Source organism: Pinus tabuliformis, chromosome 5_1 (genome assembly GCF_031772625.1).
Source record: "Pinus tabuliformis cultivar Carrire ecotype Pingquan chromosome 5_1, CPIR1, whole genome shotgun sequence".
NCBI lineage: Eukaryota > Viridiplantae > Streptophyta > Pinopsida > Pinales > Pinaceae > Pinus > Pinus tabuliformis.
The window spans coordinates 834,486,679-834,496,810 of record NC_142305.1 but is presented as its reverse complement, the minus strand read 5'-3'; positions in this window follow the sequence as shown (position 1 = coordinate 834,496,810).

Genomic DNA, 10,132 nt, shown 5'->3' with positions numbered 1-10,132 from the left:
TGCTTCCCATGCATGAGTATTCAAGAGTATGGATGTTGTGTTGCGCGAACATGTCATCCCATCTATTGGGACTCTCACCTAGGTTAAGACAAAGGAACAGGTATGGCTAGAACTTAACTCGTACTTCGATGAGCTGATGCACATTTCCACCAACCTAGACTTGCCCATCAGTGTAGACATCATGCATAAGTATGTTGTTGGTATGGCCACATTGAAGATAATGATGCGCATGCTTTCAAATGAGTTGGACAGAGGAGACCGAGCAATTTACCCAACTGCTATGGAGGCAAAAGTTAGGCTCCAGACAAATGTTACCATGGAGCACACAGACACCATCAAGGACTACTGATCCTGGAATTAATATGTTACTGTTGATCAGCACGAGGATGTTGAGGAGTTGGACTTCCATGGTTGTCTAAGTCATAGTGATGTCTAGCAAAACTTGCTGAAGCTATTTCTCTCACATGGGTACATGTGCATTGTAATGTAATGTCTTTTCAAGTGTAAGTCAAGTGTCAATAGTTGGATGTAACAGTCATAGAGTAGATGAAGAGTCATGAGGCTAGTTGAACTGTCACAAAGGGGAATGTCAAGGGTCACCCTTTTGCTATAAATAGTCCCTCATAACTCATTGTAGAGGCTTTTGGTCAGCCAAGCTTTCGATAAGACTATCTTGGAGAGAGTTTGGATAGTATTGTAATGAGCCTTGGCTTCTCCACTACATAGAGCTAGTACATCTCTTTAGACGAGTAGGCAGTTGTGGCTGTAATGTTCGGCTATTGAGACTAGTGGTTGGACATGGATATATTGTATGACTGGAACTTACACTTATTAATATAACAAGAGCCGACATGTTTCATCCATATGTTGTATTGTATTCTATGTTATTTGGTTTACTCTAAATGATATATGTATTGTTTTCTTACACATGCATGTATAGACTATTATGTATAAGTATGTATGAATCTTTTTGAAATGTGTTATTGGTTTAACTATCACTTTGGATTTATTGCTAACTTTCCTTCCATGTTGTGATGTATCTTTTCTTGTGTGTTCCCTTCCAAACCGAGTGCTATCATAGGTTTCCAAGGGGTGCACTCATCTTAACCCCCATGTGTTAGAACCTCTCATGCACCTTGACTCACTGCCGCTGTCACACACTTGCTACCAACAGAGTTATCTTACTTGCCTCTGTGCGAAATTGTGGTCAAGGCATTACCATATGACCCATTGCTAGTGTTAGTGTCAGTATTTGCATCCTACCATCAGTGATCAAAAATCCTCTTTTCATATCATTTTAAGGGTTCGATTCAGAAATTTTTATCATTCCACTAGGTCATGCAAAATAAATTTAGTCACTGATGGTAGTCCTAGTCCAAAAACATCGCTCTTCCCTAAATGTGATTACTTGCTAGCATAGTTTCATATCTTGTTGACTGTACATCATCCATAAAGTTATTTTTATCATGCCATTTGTATTAGTCATGAGGTCATTATGTCATTTGGAAATTCATTCCTTTAAGGTCTCATTAGGTCTTTACGGTTTTTCAAGGTTTCATAACAAAGACACCATGGCTGATGAAGAATATAGGCCACACAGTGAAGAAGAGGGATCAGATAGAGAAGGAGAGAACATAGTATTTGAGGTCTATTGTCGTGCTGCTAATCCTCATCTCAACATATGGCAAGCTCGTTCTGCTTTGATTTAAAGGGATATCCATGAATCTGTGCAGAGGACATTGTACATTGCTAACAGTGATATTGCTGGTTAAAGGTTTACAGCTGCTAGTCTCATGGTTCTAGAGAGGAATTACTTGGAGATTTATAAGTATGCATCTTTGGGTAGATGTTGATGATAAAATATGCAAAGGAAAAATTTATATATTTCTTCTGGGCTCACTAAAATTCCACATGGAGGTTGGCTTCCTTTTTTACAATATCTGTTGTATTTGCAGTTATAATACTTATGGAAAATGGAGAAATCTGTTGAGAGTAAAATGGGGAAACTTGAAAAGATTGCAGAGGGTATGGTGTTGGAACCTGATTTTGCTGACGATTCCCAAATGGATTTACCATGGCAGAGAAATGTGTAGAGTGAAAGTGATGAAGATGAGAACGATGATCTTGCATCCATGTGGACAAAAATGTCATTATCTTTCCAATGTTCCAATATCAAATCCACTCAAGAAAATGTTGTAGCTAGTCAGGAGGAAAAATATCTGATAGAAGCTATGAAAGTCAAACTTGCAGTAGAATTAATGTTATTGGAACAGCAAGTCCACAAGTGGTTTTATCATAGAAGGCAGAAGGAGAAGGAAAAGCTTGAACTATTGGTGGAGGCTTCACTCCATGCTTAATCACCTTTAACGTCAACTATTTCAACCATGTTTGAAGACCCTAAACTCAGTTTTTTGCTTTTTGCATTTCCTATTTTCTTCAGGTAATTTTTGTATCAGTGCCTTGGTCAAATGCGCAGCGCCTAGGGTACTACACACTTTTCTGGGGCATCTTTTGGAGGAATGGCCATCACCAATGGATTCAGAAGACCATTTACACTCAAGAAAACCATGTTTCCAGATTTTAAAGTCAAAACTAGTAGGCAGAAAAGGCAAAAAACCACGTAAAAATCATGTTTCTACCTATTTTCTGAGCTAGGTGCTGCGCGTTTGAGCAGTCTTGGGAGATTGCAGATTTGGAGGGGCAAACCAAGCTCAATTTGGAAACTAGGGGGATTTTTGGAAACTAAATAGGATAAGATTTCCAATGAGCTATACTGAGCTAGATTTGGACACCAGGAAGGAAGTCAAAACTCACCCTGAAGATGGTGTTGCGCACTTCATTCAGGTGTTGCGCGTTTGACACTAGCGCTACGCATTTGATAGGTAGCCAAATTTTTCACTGTTTCTCTCAAAAAACACTTTTCACGTGTGGGATTTTGATTTTTCATTGATGTAATTCATAATGATGATGTAATTAAAGTGTTTTTTGTTACCTAGGGTAGATACATTAGATGAATGGCTTAAGTGGCATGTAATTTATTAGTTTGGTTCATATTAGGGATGAGTCTATTTGACCACCCTAGTTTTTAGCTATCAGTTCAGTATTTTATACAACTAATCCTCCTCTCATGGATTCGACCCTTGAGGCTAGGATTAGTTGTTTACAGGCCTATATCATGTATTTTCTCAGTCATTTAATAGGTTGGACTCAGTGTGGATTCTCAGAGCCTGATTGTACACCTTTGTAAGCAGTTTGGCAAGAGATTAATAAGAACTGAAGTTATTTTTATGGGATCCTTGTGGTATGGAGTTCCAGTACAGTTTCTTCTTTTGTGATTATATGTTTATATGTTTTATGTATACCATCAATCATTTCATTGCTTCTAGTTGAACGTTTTCAAGTTTGATAGGTAGAATCCATTGCATTAGTGCTCTACCTTGGGAAACCATTCACCATTTCATGTTTTCTGCAGTACAAGAAGGATCCATGATTGTCACATGCCCTTATTAACTTCTCACCAGTCTAAAAAATCTCACCCCATCAAGCCCAAGAGTGCTAAATCCTATGCCTACCTTTCCCCAAAAACACCCTTCATTTCTGTCCTAATTTCCCAGACCTAAACTGCCCAAATCCTCCTGATTCGGCAAAACCCCTACAAAATCCAATCAAAAATTTTATGCTACTATACCTAGCCTAAAATCCTTTACGTGATCCAGTCATCTTGACTGAGATCCTTACAGAGAGAGCCCTCTCCTAGCCTAGTAGGGCTAGCTACTTGGCTAAGCTTGGTTTGTGGTTACCCTGACATTGCCTTCCTTCAGCCTGAGGTTCAATCCGGGTGATAACAACTGGGACTCCTACACAAAATGATTTGAGGTACAATTGGGACTTCTTACCATGGAGATCCCTTAACATGTTGGCAGGTCCAGCACTGTCAACACATTGGAAAGATAATTCTGATAATTATCCATTGGAGGGGGTCATATTTAGTTTTGAGAGCATTTGTGGCTTGGAAGATGGCTATAAACCTCTCTGCCCTTCTGACCTCTTTTAATAGTTGAAAACACATTTTGCAGAGGGAGACAACATTGGCTCCACCTGGGGACAATGCCTTGCTAGCAAGGCGATGAGAACCTGCAAACTAGTAGCCTTCTCCATTGGGCATGGAGTCAAAATTTATAATGCAGTTATACAACCAGAAAATCTCCATGAAACTTTATTTGCAGGGATTCATTTCCTCATTGAACTAAAATGCAGAAAAGTAAATTATAACAACTCAAAAATAAATGCACAACTAATGAGCTTATTTATATACAACTCCTACTTATGTACTAGACATCAATTCACCTAAGTGAGTTCACCCCTCCAATGGTACCAAGTCAACATTTGGGTGTTGGACCTAATTCCTTCATGCTACTAAAATTTAAAAATCAAAACAAGCATGCACCGTGAAAAGTATTCAAATAGAAAACCTGATACATGCTCCAAAAAAAACTTTTGTTGTTGACATAAGAATGTTCTCATGTAATCAACTACAGGTCATAGAACTGACAAGAAAAGTTTGTAGCTACCTTATTTTCATGAAAATTCTATTAACCAATATCTTCTTGGTTAGGGAAGCCAAAAATACTATACAACTCCTCAGCCTTATATTTTTCAAGATTTTTTTTTGATGATCATTTGCTACCCATTTGTCAACAGGTGAAAACCTTCTTGGAAATCTACAATACAATCTTCATTTTCTGAATTGTAAGAATCATAGGTTAGAGAGTCTACTAAGAATTCCTGGCAGGAACCTTTCTACATTAGGTAGTCACAGATACTATTTGGTCCTTCAACTTTGGGATCTTCTTGAAAATTTTGTTCCTAGCAACTTTCTCCCCACTGTTTGGTAAGCAGTGTTGGGTTGTGTTATATTATTTCCACGACTAGCCCACTTAGTTAACCAGGGGGTTAGAAGGGGGTGGAGCCCCCCTTCGTTGTGATGATTGTGTATCAGGGGGGTCACAGGGGGTTTGAGGCGTACAAGTAACCCCACTTTATGTGGTTCGGGGTAGTGCCCTACATAATTTTGGTTTTGGACCCTATGTTAGGTTGGGCGGAACCACCTATGGTTTTCTGCATGATTTTTGCACATGTTTTTGGACGCGATGGTTTTTTGGTCCATGGTATTAGATGCGATGGTTTTCGGTCCATGGTATTGGATGCTTTAGCATGTATAAATATGTATTATAACATTGAAAGGAACATAATGAAAAATCAAGCTCGTAGTCCTGGTTTTGGGATCCAGGGGAAAATCTCTGTGTATATGTGTTTTATGTGTTATGCTCTCGCATTGTTTATTTTCTGTGTTTTTAGAATTCGTATGTAGGTAATTTATGTATGGGGTTAAAACCTACATTTGGTATCATAGTAGTTTTGGCTTCAAGGGTACGCCTTTGTTGCTGAGGGGTTTCGTTCGGGCCTGTGGTAGAGCCTGTTCAGTGGGAGATTTGCGAGATCGATTTTTGCGGTAAAAGAAGATGGCGAGCAGTGGAAAGATAGAGATCGAGAAATTTAATGGTCAGAGTTTTGGGTTGTGGAAACTCAAGATGGAGGATTTGTTGGTGGATAAAGATCAATGGATCGTGGTAGATCCAGGTACTAAAACAACGAGAGTGTCCGATGAAGAATGGAAGAAGTTCGATTGGAAGGTAAAGAGCATAATATGATTGTGTGTCTGAGATTCAGTATTGTTGAATGTATCAGGGGAAGCTATGGCAAAGGATTTGTGGGATAAGTTAAGGACATTGTACCAATCTAAGTCTCTAGAGAATAAAATGTTCCTGCGGAAAAAGTTGTATAACCTGAGGATTAAAGATGGAGACTCAATTACAGAGCATATGAATGCATTTAATACTGTGGTAAGTCAGTTAGCATCTATTGATATTAAAATTTCAGATGAAGATAAGTGCATCAGTTTGTTGTGTTCACTACCAGATTCGTGGGACAATCTGGTTATTGCAATTGATAGCAATGCAACTGCCTTGTAGTTTGATGAAATAGTTTCATCCTTACTGACGGAGGAGATGAGACGAAAAAATATGAAGAGCTAGAATGGTGATGCCTTGTCTGTATGAGGATGGTCCTAGAATAGAAACAAAAATAAGTCATCCAGTGGGAGATCTAAATCTAGAGGGAGATCTAAATCTCCAAGAAAACTTGTAAAGGTGGTGTGATGGAAATGCAGAAAGAAAGGGCACTACAAAAGGGACTGTAAATCTGAATCTCCTAATAAAGGAAAGGGATCTGATGATTCTCCTTCTGCAGAGGCGAAAACCAACTCAGATGAAGGTGGGGATGTGTACTTGGCTTCTTCAAGTACACATTTAGATCATGAGGCATGGTTGATTGACTTAGGTGCATCCTTTCACTTCACTCCCCATAGAGAGTGGTTCTGCAAGTATGAGAAATACGATGGTGGTGATGTCTTTTTAAGGGATGATAGGAAGGCTAGAATAATTGGTCGTGGAAAAGTAAAGTTGAAGTTGCAAGGTGGAAGGGTTAGAACACTTTCGGGTGTTCTGCATATTCCTACATTGGCCAGAAATCTAATTTATGTAAGCAAGCTAGATGATGCACGTGTAAAAACAGTGTTCGAGAAGGATACCTACAAAATGGTTTAGGGAGCACTGGTATTGATGCGGGGTGTTCGAATTGGAACTCTGTACAAGCTGGAAGGTAGCACTGTTATTGATGGGTGCAACGGTTCCTGAAAGTGGAGCAAAAAATCTAGTGGTCTCTAGAGAGAAGACCATGTTGTGGCATCAAAGGCTTGGACATATTGGAGAGAAGTGCCTTCGAATACTTCATGGTAAAGATATGGTAGAAGGTATGAGTAATAACTCTTTGGATTTTGATTTCTGTGAAAATTGTCTATATGGGAAGCAAAATCAGGTGAGTTTCCCCTCTGGTAATAAGAGGGCGAAACAGATATTAGAACTGGTGGACAGTGATGTGTTTGGACCTGTGAAGGTTTCATCACTGGGTAAGTCTGTGTACTATGTATCAGTTATAGATGACTTCTCAAGAAATACATGGATATATTTCCTTAAGAAGAAATATGAAGCATTTGACAAGTTTAAATAATTTAAGGCTCTCGTGGAAAATCAGATAGAGAAAAAAGATAAATGTGCTGAGGACAAATAATGGTGGAGGGTTTTGTAGCAAGGAATTTGAAGAATTCTGTAAGAAGTGTGGTATAGCATGACAGAAGACTACTCCATATACACCTCAGCAAAATGGAGTTGCAGAAAGAATGAATAAGACGTTGATGGAAAGGGCAACAAGCATGCTCAGTGGTGCCAGGTTAGGATAGGAATTCTAGGAAGAGGCAGTGGATATTGCATGTTACCTGGTCAACAGGTCACCTTCATCAACGTTGGAGGATAAGACTCCACAAGAGGTATGGACTGGTAAGAAACCTTCTCTTTCACATCTGAGGGTATTCGGATGTGATGCATATGTACATGTTCCAAAGGACAAACGAACCAAGTTGGATAGTAAATTTGAAAAGTGCATCTTTATTGGGTATAAGGATGCTTTAAAGGGTTATAAGCTTTGGAACCCAGTCACATGAAAGGTTGTGTATAGCTGAGATGTGGTGTTCAGAGAGGTAAAAGATGTTATTAAACATGAAGTCCAACCAAAGGAACCTGAGAGGATAGAGTTTGAGCTTAAGGAGGAAGAATCAGACTCTACAGCAGAGGAGGAATCAAAAGATGAAGAGCCACAAACTCTGGGTGTGAGAAGATTAGTTCGAGAAATAAGGCAGCCAGAAAGGTATAGTCCATCTGGTTTCTGTTCAAATTTTTCGTTATCTATTACTGACGATGATCCCAAAACTATGAAGGAAGCAGTAGATTCAGAGAATGGAAAACTCTGGAAAGAGGCCATTGTTGATGAAATGGCATCTTTTCACAAAAATGAGGCTTGGGATCTGGTGGAGTTTCTTGCTAGAAGGAAACCCATTGGCAGCAAATGGGTGTTCAAGGAGAAGACAAATGCAGAAGGTGGAGAAATACAAAGCTCGGTTGGTAACAAAAGGTTATTCCCAGTTGTCGAGAATTGATTTTGGTGATATTTTTTCTCCTGTTGCCAAGGTAACTTCTATTAGATTTCTTTTATTTGTTGCTGCTGCTTTTGATTTGGAGGTAGAATAGATGGATGTGAAGACAACATTTTTTCACGGGGATTTGGAAGAGGAAATATATGGGTTAAAACTTGAAGGCTTTGCAGTGAAGGGTAAGAAAGAACTGGTATGCAAGTTAAAGAAGTCTCTATATGGGTTAAAATAGTCACCAAGGATGTGGTATCAGAAATTTGATACATTTATATGGGGACTTGGCTTCACTAGAAGCGAAGCAGATCACTGCGTGTATTTTAAATTAATTGGTGACCGTGTTATTTATCTGGTCTTGTATGTGGATGATATGTTGTTGGTTGGAAACGACAAAGAAATTATCCAGGATTTGAAGGCCCAATTATCCTCCAAATTCGACATGAAAGATCTTGGTGCTGCAAACTATATTTTGGGCATGGAAATTAAAAGAGATCGGGAAAAGAGGAAGCTCTAGTTAAACCAGAGGACGTATTTTGAGACAATACTACAGAGGCTTAATATGCAGGATAGTAAACTGGTGAAGGTTCCTATTCCTGTAGGTGTGAGGTTATCTGCTGAACAGTGTCCCAAGACACAGGAAGAGGAAGAGGACATGTCTTGTGTTCCATATGCAAGCGCAGTCGGTAGCCTGATGTATGCAATGGTCTGTACTAGACCAGACATTGCACATGCAGTGGGAGTATTGAGAAGGTTTATGTCAAAACCAAGGAAGGAGCACTAGACAACAGTGAAGCGGGTTTTCAGGTATTTGCGTGGCACTTGTGATTATGGTTTGTGTTACCAAGGAAGATCAGGATTGGATAGAATTTTGGATATTCGCGTCTTTTTTGACGTAGACTAGACTAGAGATCTAGATTAGAGAGGATCTACAAGTGCGTATGTGTTTAAACTATTTGGAGGTGCAGTCAGTTGGATGATTAAGAAACAATCTGTAGTCGCATTATCAAGTACAGAGGCGGAATACATAGCAGCCACTCATGCAAATAAGGAACCAGTTTGGTTGCAGAGATTGTGCTCAAGTATGGGGTTAGTATAGGGATCTATAAGGATAGACTGTGATAGCTAAAGTGTAATTTTCTTGGCAAAGAACCCCGCATATCATTCAAAGAAAAAACACATTGATGTTTAGTATCACTTTGTGAGGGATATGATAGAAGACAGAAAGGTGTTGCTGGTAAAGGTGGACACTTTGAAGAATATTGCAGATGCACTGACAAAATCTGTCAGCTCTGAGAAGTTCTCTTGGTGTAGAGAGACAATGGGCATTTCAGGGTTGGAAAAATGACTAAGCTTTCTTGTGGCCCCCTATGGAAAGACAAAAACAAGTGGGAGAATGTTGGGTTGTGTTATATTCTTTCCACGACTAGCCCACATAGTAACCAGAAGGTTAGAGGCGAGTCAGAGCCCCCCTTTGTTGCACCAATTGTGTAGTGCCGAGGGGGGTCGCAAAGGGTTTGAGGCATACTCGTAACCCCACTTTATGGGGTTCAGGGCAGCGCCCTAGAAAATTTTGGTTTTGGACCCTATGTTAGGTTGGGTGGACCCACCTATGGTTTTATGCATGATTTTTGCACATGTTTTTGGAAGTGATGGTTTTATGGTCCATGGTATTGGACGCGATGGTTTTCAGTCCATGGTATTGGATGCTTCAGCATGTATAAATATGTATTATAACATTGAAAGGAACATAATGAAAAATCAAGTTGGTAGTCTCGGTTTTGGGATCCAGGGGAAAATCTTTATGTATATGTGTTTTACGTGTTATGCTCTCACATTGTTTACTTTCTGTGTTTTTAGAATTCATATGCAAGTAATTCTGTACAGGGTTAAAACCTACAATCAACTCCTTTTGAACCTTCATGACCATCACATCCTCCTCTGAATAATATGAATCAGAAATTGGCGAGGGTTCTTGAACTTGTTCTCCAGGTGAAGGATGTGCATCATTAACTATAACCTCATTATTAAACT